The following is a 9,493-nucleotide window of genomic DNA, read 5'->3' as shown; positions in this document are numbered from 1 at the left end:
AGAATGAGTTTAGAGTGGTTTAGAATGGGGTTGAGAGTAGTTTAGAATGTGGTTGAGAGTGGTTTAGAATGTGGTTGAGAGTGGTTTAGAATGTGGTTGAGAGTGGTTTAGAATGGGGTTGAGAGTGGTTTAGAATGGAGTTGAGAGTGGTTTAGAATGGGGTTGAGAGTGGTTTAGAATGGAGTTGAGAGTGGTTTAGAATGGAGTTGAGAGTGGTTTAGAATGGGGTTGAGAGTGGTTTAGAATGGAGTTGAGAGTGGTTTAGAAGGGAGAAAGGGGTTGAGAGTGGTTTAGAATGGAGATGAGAGTGGTTTAGAATGGAGTTGAGAGAGGTGTTTATAATGGAGTTGAGAGTGGTTTAGAATGGAGTTGAGAGTGGTTTAGAATGGAGTTGAGAGTGGTTTAGAATGGAGTTGAGAGTGGTTTAGAATGGAGTTGAGTGTGGTTTAGAATGGAGTTGAGAGAAGTTTAGAAAGTGGTTGAGAGTGGTTTAGAATGGAGTTGAGAATGGAGTTGAGAGTGGTTGAGAGCGGTTTAGAATAGAGTTGAGAGTGGTTTAGAATGTAATTGAAAGGGTTTAGAAATGGAGTTGAGTGTGGTTTAGAATGGAGTTGAGAGTGGTTTAGAAAGTGGTTGAGAGTGGTTTAGAATGGAGTTGAGAATGGAGTTGAGAGTGGTTTAGAATTGGGTTGAGAGTGGTTTAGAATGTGGTTGAGAGTGGTTTAGAATGTGGTTGAGAGTGGATTAGAATGTGGTTGAGAGTGGTTTAGAATGTGGTTGAGAGTGGTTTACAATGGAGTTGAGAGTGGTATAGAATGGAGTTGAGAGGGTTTAGAAGGGGAGTGGTTTAGAATGTGGTTGAGAGTGGTTTAGAATGGAGTTGAGAGTGGTATAGAATGGAGTTGAGAGTGCTTTAGAATGGAATTGAGAGTGGTTTAGAATGGAGTTGAAAATGGATTTGAGAGTGGTTTAGCATGGAGTTTAGAGTGGTTTAGAATGGGGTTGAGAATGGTTTAGAATGTGGTTGAGAGTGGTTTAGAATGTGTTTGAGAGTGGTTTAGAATGTGGTTGAGAGTGGTATAGAATATGGTTGAGAGTAGTTTAGAATGGAGTTGACAGTGGTTTAGAAAGGAGTTGACAGTGGTTTAGAATGGAGTTGAGCGTCATTTAGAATGGAGTTGAGAGAGGTGTTTAGAATGGAGGTGAGAGTGGTTTAGAATGTGGTTGAGAGTGGTTTAGAATGGAGTTGAGAGTGGTTTAGAATGGAGTTGAATGGAGTTGAGAGTGGTTTAGCATGGAGTTGAGGAGTGGTTTAGAATGGGGTTGAGAATAGTTTAGAATTGGTTGAGAGTGGTTTAGAATGTGGTTGAGAGTGGTTTAGAATGTGGTTGAGAGTGGTTTAGAAATGTGGTTGAGAATGGTTTAGAATGTGAGTTGAGAGTGGTTTAGAATGGGGTTGCTAGTGGTTTTAGAATGTGGTTGACAGTGGTTTAGAATGGGGTTGAGAGCAGTTTAGAAAGGAGTTGAGAATGGAGTTGAGAGCGGTTTAGATTGGAGTTGAGAGTGGTTTAGAATGGGGTTGAGAGTGGTTTAGAATGTGATTTAGAGTGGTTTAGGAATGGGGGAGAGGGGTAGAATGGGGTTGAGATGGTTTAGAATGGAGTTGAGAATGGAGTTGAGAGTAGTTTACAAAGGAGTTTAGAGTGGTTTAGAATGGGTTGAGAATGGTTTAGAATGTGGTTGAGAGTGGTTTAGAATGGAGTTGAGAGTGGTTTTAGAATGGAGTTGAGAGTGGTTTAGAATGTGGTTGAGAGTGGTTTAGAATGTGGTTCAGAGTGGTTTAGAATGGAGTTGAGAGTGGTTTAGAATGTGGTTGAGAATGATTTAGAATGGAGATGAGAGTGGTATAGAATTAAGTTGAGAGTGGTTTAGAATGTGGTTGAGAGGGGTTTAGAATGTGGTTGAGAGTGGTATAGAATGTGGATAAGAGTGTTTTAGAATGGAGTTGAGAATGGAGTTGAGAGTGGTTTAGAATGGAGTTGAGAGTGGTTTAGAATGGAGTTGAGAGTGGTTTAGAATGGAGTTGAGAGTGGTTTAGAATGGAGTTGAGAGTGGTTTAGAATGGAGTTGAGTGTGGTTTAGAATGGAGTTGAGAGAAGTTTAGAAAGTGGTTGAGAGTGGTTTAGAATGGAGTTGAGAATGGAGTTGAGAGTGGTTGAGAGCGGTTTAGAATAGAGTTGAGAGTGGTTTAGAATGGGGTTGAGAGTGGTTTAGAATGTGATTTGAGAGTGGTGTAGCAATGGGGTTGAGAGGGGTGTAGAATGGGGTTGAGAATGGTTTAGAATGTGGTTGAGAGTTGTTTAGAATGGGGTTGAGAGTGGTTTAGAATGTGGTTGAGAATGATTTGGAATGGAGATTAGATTGGTATAGAATTAAGTTGAGAGTGGTTTAGAATGTGGTTGAGTGGTTTAGAATGTGATATAGTGGTTTAGAATGGAGTTGAGTGTGGTTTAGAATGTGGTTGAGAGTGGTTTAGAATGGAGTTGAGAGTGGTTTAGAATGGAGTTGAGAGTGTTTTAGAATGGGGTTGAAAGTGGTTTATAATGGAGTTGAAAATGGAGTTGAGAGTGGTTTAGAATGGAATTGTGAACGGAGTTGAGAGTGTTTTAGAATGTGGATGAGAGTGGTTTAGATTGTGGTTGAGAGTGGTATAGAATGTGGTTGAGAGCGGTTTAGAATGTGGTTGAGAATGGAGTTGAGAATGTAGTTGAGAGCGGTTTAGAATGGAGTTGAGAGTGGTTTAGAATGTAGTTGAGAGTGGATTAGAATGTGGTTGAGAGTGGTTTAGAATGTATTTGAGAGTGGTTTAGAATGTGGTTGAGAGCAGTTTAGAATGGAGTGGAAAAGAGTTTAGAGTGGTTTAGAATGGAGTTGAGAGTTGAGAGTGGTTTAGAAATGTGAGAGGATTAGAATGTGGTTGAGAGTGGTTTAGAATGGAGTTGAGAGTGGTTTAGAATGGAGTTGAGAGTGGTTTAGAAATGGAGTTGAGAGTGGTTTAGAATGGAGTTGAAACAGAGAGTTTAGAAATGTGGTTGAGAGTGGTTTAGAATGGAGTTGAGAGAGGTGTTTAGAATGGGGTTGAGAGTGGTTTAGAATGTGGTTGAGAGTGGTTTAGAATGGAGTTGAGAGTGGTTTAGAATGGAGTTGAGAGTGGTTTAGAATGTGGTTGAGAGTGGTTTAGAATGTGTTTGAGAGTGGTTTAGAATGTGGTTGAGAGTGGTATAGAATATGGTTGAGAGTAGTTTAGAATGTAGTTGACAGTGGTTTAGAAAGGAGTAGTGGTTTAGAATGGAGTTGAGCGTCGTTTAGAATGGAGTTGAGAGAGGGTTTAGAATGGAGGTGAGAGTGGTTAGAATGGAGTTGAGAGTCGTTTAGAATGGAGTTGAGAGGGTTTAGAATGGAGTTGAAAATGGAGTTGAGAGTGGTTTAGCATGGAGTTTAGAGTGGTTTAGAATGGGGTTGAGAATAGTTTAGAATGTGGTTGAGAGTGGTTTAGAATGTGGTTGAGAGTGGTTTAGAATGTGGTTGAGAGTGGTTTAGAAATGTGGTTGAGAATGGTTTAGAATGGAGTTGAGAGTGGTTTAGAATGGGGTTGAGAGTGGTTTAGAATGGAGTTGAGAGTGGTTTAGAATGGAGTTGAGAGTGGTTTAGAAATGGGAGTTGAGAGTGGTTTAGAATGGAGTTGAGAGTGGTTTAGAATGGAGATGAGAGTGGTTTAGAAAGGGGTTGAGATTGGTTTAGAAAGGAGTTGAGAGAGGTGTTTATAATGGAGTTGAGAGTGGTTTAGAATGGAGTTGAGAGTGGTTTAGAATGGAGTTGAGAGTGGTTTAGAATGGAGTTGAGAGTGGTTTAGAATGGAGTTGAGTGTGGTTTAGAATGGAGTTGAGAGAAGTTTAGAAAGTGGTTGAGAGTGGTTTAGAATGGAGTTGAGAATGGAGTTGAGAGTGGTTGAGAGTGGTTTAGAATAGAGTTGAGAGTGGTTTAGAATGTAATTGAAAGCGGTTTAGAATGGAGTTGAGTGTGGTTTAGAATGGAGTTGAGAGTGGTTTAGAAAGTGGTTGAGAGTGTTTTAGAATGGAGTTGAGAATGGAGTTGAGAGTGGTTTAGAATTGGGTTGAGAGTGGTTTAGAATGTGGTTGAGAGTGGTTTAGAATGTGGTTGAGAGTGGATTAGAATGTGGTTGAGAGTGGTTTAGAATGTGGTTGAGAGTGGTTTACAATGGAGTTGAGAGTGGTATAGAATGGAGTTGAGTGCGGTTTAGAAGTGGTGAGTGGTTTAGAAGTGGTTGAGAGTGGTTTAGAATGGAGTTGAGAGAGGTTTAGAATGGAGTTGAGAGTGCTTTAGAATGGAATTGAGAGTGGTTTAGAAATGGAGTTGAAAATGGATTTGAGAGTGGTTTAGCATGGAGTTTAGAGTGGTTTAGAATGGGGTTGAGAATGGTTTAGAATGTGGTTGAGAGTGGTTTAGAATGTGTTTGAGAGTGGTTTAGAATGTGGTTGAGAGTGGTATAGAATATGGTTGAGAGTAGTTTAGAATGGAGTTGACAGTGGTTTAGAAAGGAGTTGACAGTGGTTTAGAATGGAGTTGAGCGTCATTTAGAATGGAGTTGAGAGAGGTGTTTAGAATGGAGGTGAGAGTGGTTTAGAATGGAGTTGAGTCGTTTAGAATGGAGTTGAGAGGTTTAGAATGGAGTTGAAAATGGAGTTGAGAGTGGTTTAGCATGGAGTTTAGAGTGGTTTAGAATGGGGTTGAGAATAGTTTAGAATGTGGTTGAGAGTGGTTTAGAATGTGGTTGAGAGTGGTTTAGAATGTGGTTGAGAGTGGTTTAGAATGTGGTTGAGAATGGTTTAGAATGTGATTGAGAGTGGTTTAGAATGTGGTTGCTAGTGGTTTAGAATGTGGTTGACAGTGGTTTAGAATGGGGTTGAGAGCAGTTTAGAAAGGAGTTGAGAATGGAGTTGAGAGCGGTTTAGATTGGAGTTGAGAGTGGTTTAGAATGGGGTTGAGAGTGGTTTAGAATGTGATTTAGAGTGGTTTAGAATGGGGTTGAGAGGGGTGTAGAATGGGGTTGAGAATGGTTTAGAATGGAGTTGAGAATGGAGTTGAGAGTAGTTTACAAAGGAGTTTAGAGTGGTTTAGAATGGAGTTGAGAGTGGTTCAGAATGTGGTTGAGAGTGGTTTAGAATGGAGTTGAGAGTGGTTTAGAATGGAGTTGAGAGTGGTTTAGAATGTGGTTGAGAGTGGTTTAGAATGTGGTTCAGAGTGGTTTAGAATGGAGTTGAGAGTGGTTTAGAATGTGGTTGAGAATGATTTAGAATGGAGATGAGAGTGGTATAGAATTAAGTTGAGAGTGGTTTAGAATGTGGTTGAGAGGGGTTTAGAATGTGGTTGAGAGTGGTATAGAATGTGGATAAGAGTGTTTTAGAATGGAGTTGAGAATGGAGTTGAGAGTGGTTTAGAATGGAGTTGAGAGTGGTTTAGAATGGGGTTGAGAGTGGTTTAGAATGTAATTGAAAGTGGTTTAGAATGGAGTTGAGAGTGGTTTAGAAATGGAGTTGAGAGTGGTTTAGAAATGGAGTTGAGTGTGGTTTAGAATGGAGTTGAGAGAAGTTTAGAATGGTTGAGAGTGGTTTAGAATGGAGTTGAGAATGGAGTTGAGAGTGGTTGAGAGCCAGTTTAGAATAGAGTTGAGAGTGGTTTAGAATGGGGTTGAGAGTGGTTTAGAATGTGATTTAGAGTGGTGTACAATGGGGTTGAGAGGGGTGTAGAATGGGGTTGAGAATGGTTTAGAATGGGGTTGAGAGTTGTTTAGAATGGGGTTGAGAGTGGTTTAGAATGTGGTTGAGAATGATTTGGAATGGAGATTAGATTGGTATAGAATTAAGTTGAGAGTGGTTTAGAATGTGGTTGAGTGGTTTAGAATGTGATATAGTGGTTTAGAATGGAGTTGAGTGTGGTTTAGAATGTGGTTGAGAGTGGTTTAGAATGGAGTTGAGAGTGGTTTAGAATGGAGTTGAGAGTGGTTTTAGAATGGGGTTGAGAGTGGTTTATAATGGAGTTGAAAATGGAGTTGAGAGTGGTTTAGAATGGAGATTGAGAACGGAGTTGAGAGTGTTTTAGAATGTGGATGAGAGTGGTTTAGATTGTGGTTGAGAGTGGTATAGAATGTGGTTGAGAGCTGGTTTAGAATGTGGTTGAGAATGGAGTTGAGAAATGAAGTTGAGAGTGGTTTAGAATGGAGTTGAGAGTGGTTTAGAATGAAGTTGAGAGTGGATTAGAATGTGGTTGAGAGTGGTTTAGAATGTATTTGAGAGTGGTTTAGAATGTGGTTGAGAGCAGTTTAGAATGGAGTGGAGAACAGAGTTGAGAGTGGTTTAGAATGGAGCTGAGAAGTGGTTGAGAGTGGTTTAGAATGGGGTTAAGACTGGATTAGAATGTGGTTGAGAGTGGTTTAGAATGGAGTTGAGAGTGGTTTAGAATGAAGTTGAGAGTGGTTTAGAATGGAGTTGAGAGTGGTTTAGAATGGAGTTGAGAACGGAGTTGAGAGGTGTTTAGAATGTGGTTGAGAGTGATTTAGAATGGAGTTGAGTGAGTTTAGATGGAGTTGAGAGTGGTTTAGAAATGGAGTTGAGAGTGGTTTAGAATGTGGTTGAGAGTGGTTTAGAATGGAGTTGAGAGTGGTTTAGAATGGAGTTGAGAGTGGTTTAGAATGGAATTGAGAGTGGTTTAGAATGGAGTTGAAAATGGATTTGAGAGTGGTTGATGGAGTTTAGAGTGGTTTAGAATGGGGTTGAGAATGGTTTAGAATGTGGTTGAGAGTGGTTTAGAATGTGTTTGAGAGTGGTTTAGAATGTGGTTGAGAGTGGTATAGAATATGGTTGAGAGTAGTTTAGAATGGAGTTGACAGTGGTTTACAAAGGAGTTGACAGTGGTTTAGAATGGAGTTGAGCGTCATTTAGAATGGAGTTGAGAGTGGTTTAGAATGGAGTTGAGTGGTTTAGAATGGAGTTGACAGTGGTTTAGAATGGAGTTGACAGTGGTTTAGAATGGAGTTGAAAATGGAGTTGAGAGTGGTTTAGCATGGAGTTTAGAGTGGTTTAGAATGGGGTTGAGAATAGTTTAGAATGTGGTTGAGAGTGGTTTAGAATGTAGTTTAGAATGTGGTTGAGAGTGGTTTAGAATGTGGTTGAGAATGGTTTAGAATGTGATTGAGAGTGGTTTAGAATGTGGTTGCGAGTGGTTTAGAATGTGGTTGACAGTGGTTTAGAATGGGGTTGAGAGCAGTTTAGAAAGGAGTTGAGAATGGAGTTGAGAGCGGTTTAGATTGGAGCTGAGAGTGGTTTAGAATGGAGTTGAGAGTGGTTTAGAATGTGATTTAGAGGAGAATGGGGTTGAGAGGGGTGTAGAATGGGGTGAGAGTGGTTTAGAATGGAGTTGAGAATGGTTGAGAGAGTTGAGAGTGTTTAGGAATGGAGTTGAGAATGGTTTAGAATGGTTGAGAGTGGTTTAGAATGGAGTTGAGAGGGTTTAGAATGGAGTTGAGAGTGGTTTAGAATGGTTGAGAGTGGTTTAGAATGGGTTCAGAGTGGTTTAGAAATGGAGTTGAGAGTGGTTTAGAATGTGGTTGAGAATGTTTAGAATGGAGTTGAGAGTGGTTTAGAATGTGGTTGAGAGTGGTTTAGAATGGGGTTGAGAGGGTTTAGAATGTGGTTGAGAGTGGTATAGAATGGATAAGAGGGTTTTAGAATGGAGTTGAGAATGGAGTTGAGAGTGGTTTAGAATGGAGTTGAGAGTGGTTTAGAATGGGGTTGAGAGTGGTTTAGAATGTAATTGAAAGTGGTTTAGAATGGAGTTGAGAGTGGTTTAGAATGGAGTTGAGAGTGGTTTAGAATGGAGTTGAGTGTGGTTTAGAATGGAGTTGAGAGAAGTTTAGAAAGTGGTTGAGAGTGGTTTAGAATGGAGTTGAGAATGGAGTTGAGAGTGGTTGAGAGCGGTTTAGAATAGAGTTGAGAGTGGTTTAGAATGGGGTTGAGAGTGGTTTAGAATGTGAGTTAGAGTGGCGTCAATGGGGTGAGAGGGGTAGAATGGGGTTGAGAGTGGTTTAGAATGGGTTGAGAGGGTTTAGAATGGGGAGAGTGGTTTAGAAGGGTGAGAAGGATTTGGAATGGAGATTAGAGTGGTATAGAATGGGTTGAGAGTGGTTTAGAATGTGGTTGAGTGGTTTAGAATGTGATAGAGTGGTTTAGAATGGAGTTGAGTGTGGTTTAGAATGTGGTTGAGAGTGGTTTAGAATGGAGTTGAGAGTGGTTTAGAATGGAGTTGAGAGTGGTTTAGAATGGGGTTGAGAGTGGTTTAAATGGAGTGGGAGTTGAGAGTGGTTTAGAATGGAGTTGAGAGTGGTTTTAGAAGGATGAGGGTTAGAGTGTTGAGAGTGGATAGAATGTGGTTGAGAGTGGTTTAGAATGTGGTCGAGAATGGAGTTGAGAATGGAGTTGAGAGTGGTTTAGAATGGAGTTGAGAGTGGTTTAGAAATGGAGTTGAGAGTGGTTTAGAATGTGGTTGAGAGTGGTTTAGAAATGTATTTGAGAGTGGTTTAGAATGTGGTTGAGAGTAGTTTAGAATGGAGTGGTGATTGAGAGTGGTTTAGAATGGAGTTGAGAGGGTGAGAGTGGTTTAGAATGGAAAGAGGTTAGAAGGTGAGAGTGGTTTAGAATGGAGTTGAGAGTGGTTTAGAATGGAGTTGAGAGTGGGTTTAGAATGGAGTTGAGAGTGGTTTAGAATGGAGTTGAGAGTGGGTGGTTTAGAATGTGGTTGAGAGTGGTTTAGAATGGGGTTGAGAGTGGTTTAGAATGGAGTTGAGAGTGGTTTAGAAAAGAGTTGAGAGTGGTTTAGAATGTGGTTGAGAGTGGTTTAGAATGGAGTTGAGAGTGGTTTAGAATGGAGTTGAGAGTGGTTTAGAATGGGGTTGAGAGTGGTTTAGAATGTGGTTGAGAGTGGTTTAGAATGTGGTTGAGAGTGGTTTAGAATGGAGTTGAGAGTGGTTTAGAAAGTGGAGTTGAGAGTGGTTTAGAATGGAGTTGAGAGGGTATTAGAATGGAGTGAGAGTGGTTTAGAATGGAGTTGAGAGTGGTTTAGAATGTGGTTGAGAGTGGTTTAGAATGGAGTTGAGAGTGGTTTAGAATGGAGTTGAGAGTGGTTTAGAATGGGGTTGAGAGTGGTTTAGAATGGAGTTGAGAATGGAGTTGAGAGTGGTTTAGAATGGAGTTGAGAGTGGTTCAGAATGGAGTTGAGAGTGGTTTAGAATGGAGTTGAGAGTGGTTTAGAATGGAGTTGAGAGTGGTTTAGAATGTGGTTGAGTGGTTTAGAATGTGGTTGAGAGTGGTTTAGAATGGAGTTGAGAGTGGTTTAGAATGGGGTTGAGAGTGGTTTAGGA

At 40.5% G+C, this 9,493-nt stretch overlaps 1 protein-coding gene across 2 annotated transcripts in view; it reads right to left on the bottom strand.

Annotated features, from left to right (window-relative positions):
- The window catches only part of LOC121581850 (COBW domain-containing protein 1), a 94,356-nt gene that overhangs the window by 52,206 nt on the left and 32,657 nt on the right, over positions 1–9,493 (bottom strand). The gene's annotated exons all lie outside the window — the stretch shown is intronic.

This window comes from Coregonus clupeaformis, chromosome 18, assembly GCF_020615455.1.
Source record: "Coregonus clupeaformis isolate EN_2021a chromosome 18, ASM2061545v1, whole genome shotgun sequence".
NCBI lineage: Eukaryota > Metazoa > Chordata > Actinopteri > Salmoniformes > Salmonidae > Coregonus > Coregonus clupeaformis.
Note: the sequence above shows the minus strand (reverse complement) of the source record. Positions and strands in the feature narration are given on the sequence as shown.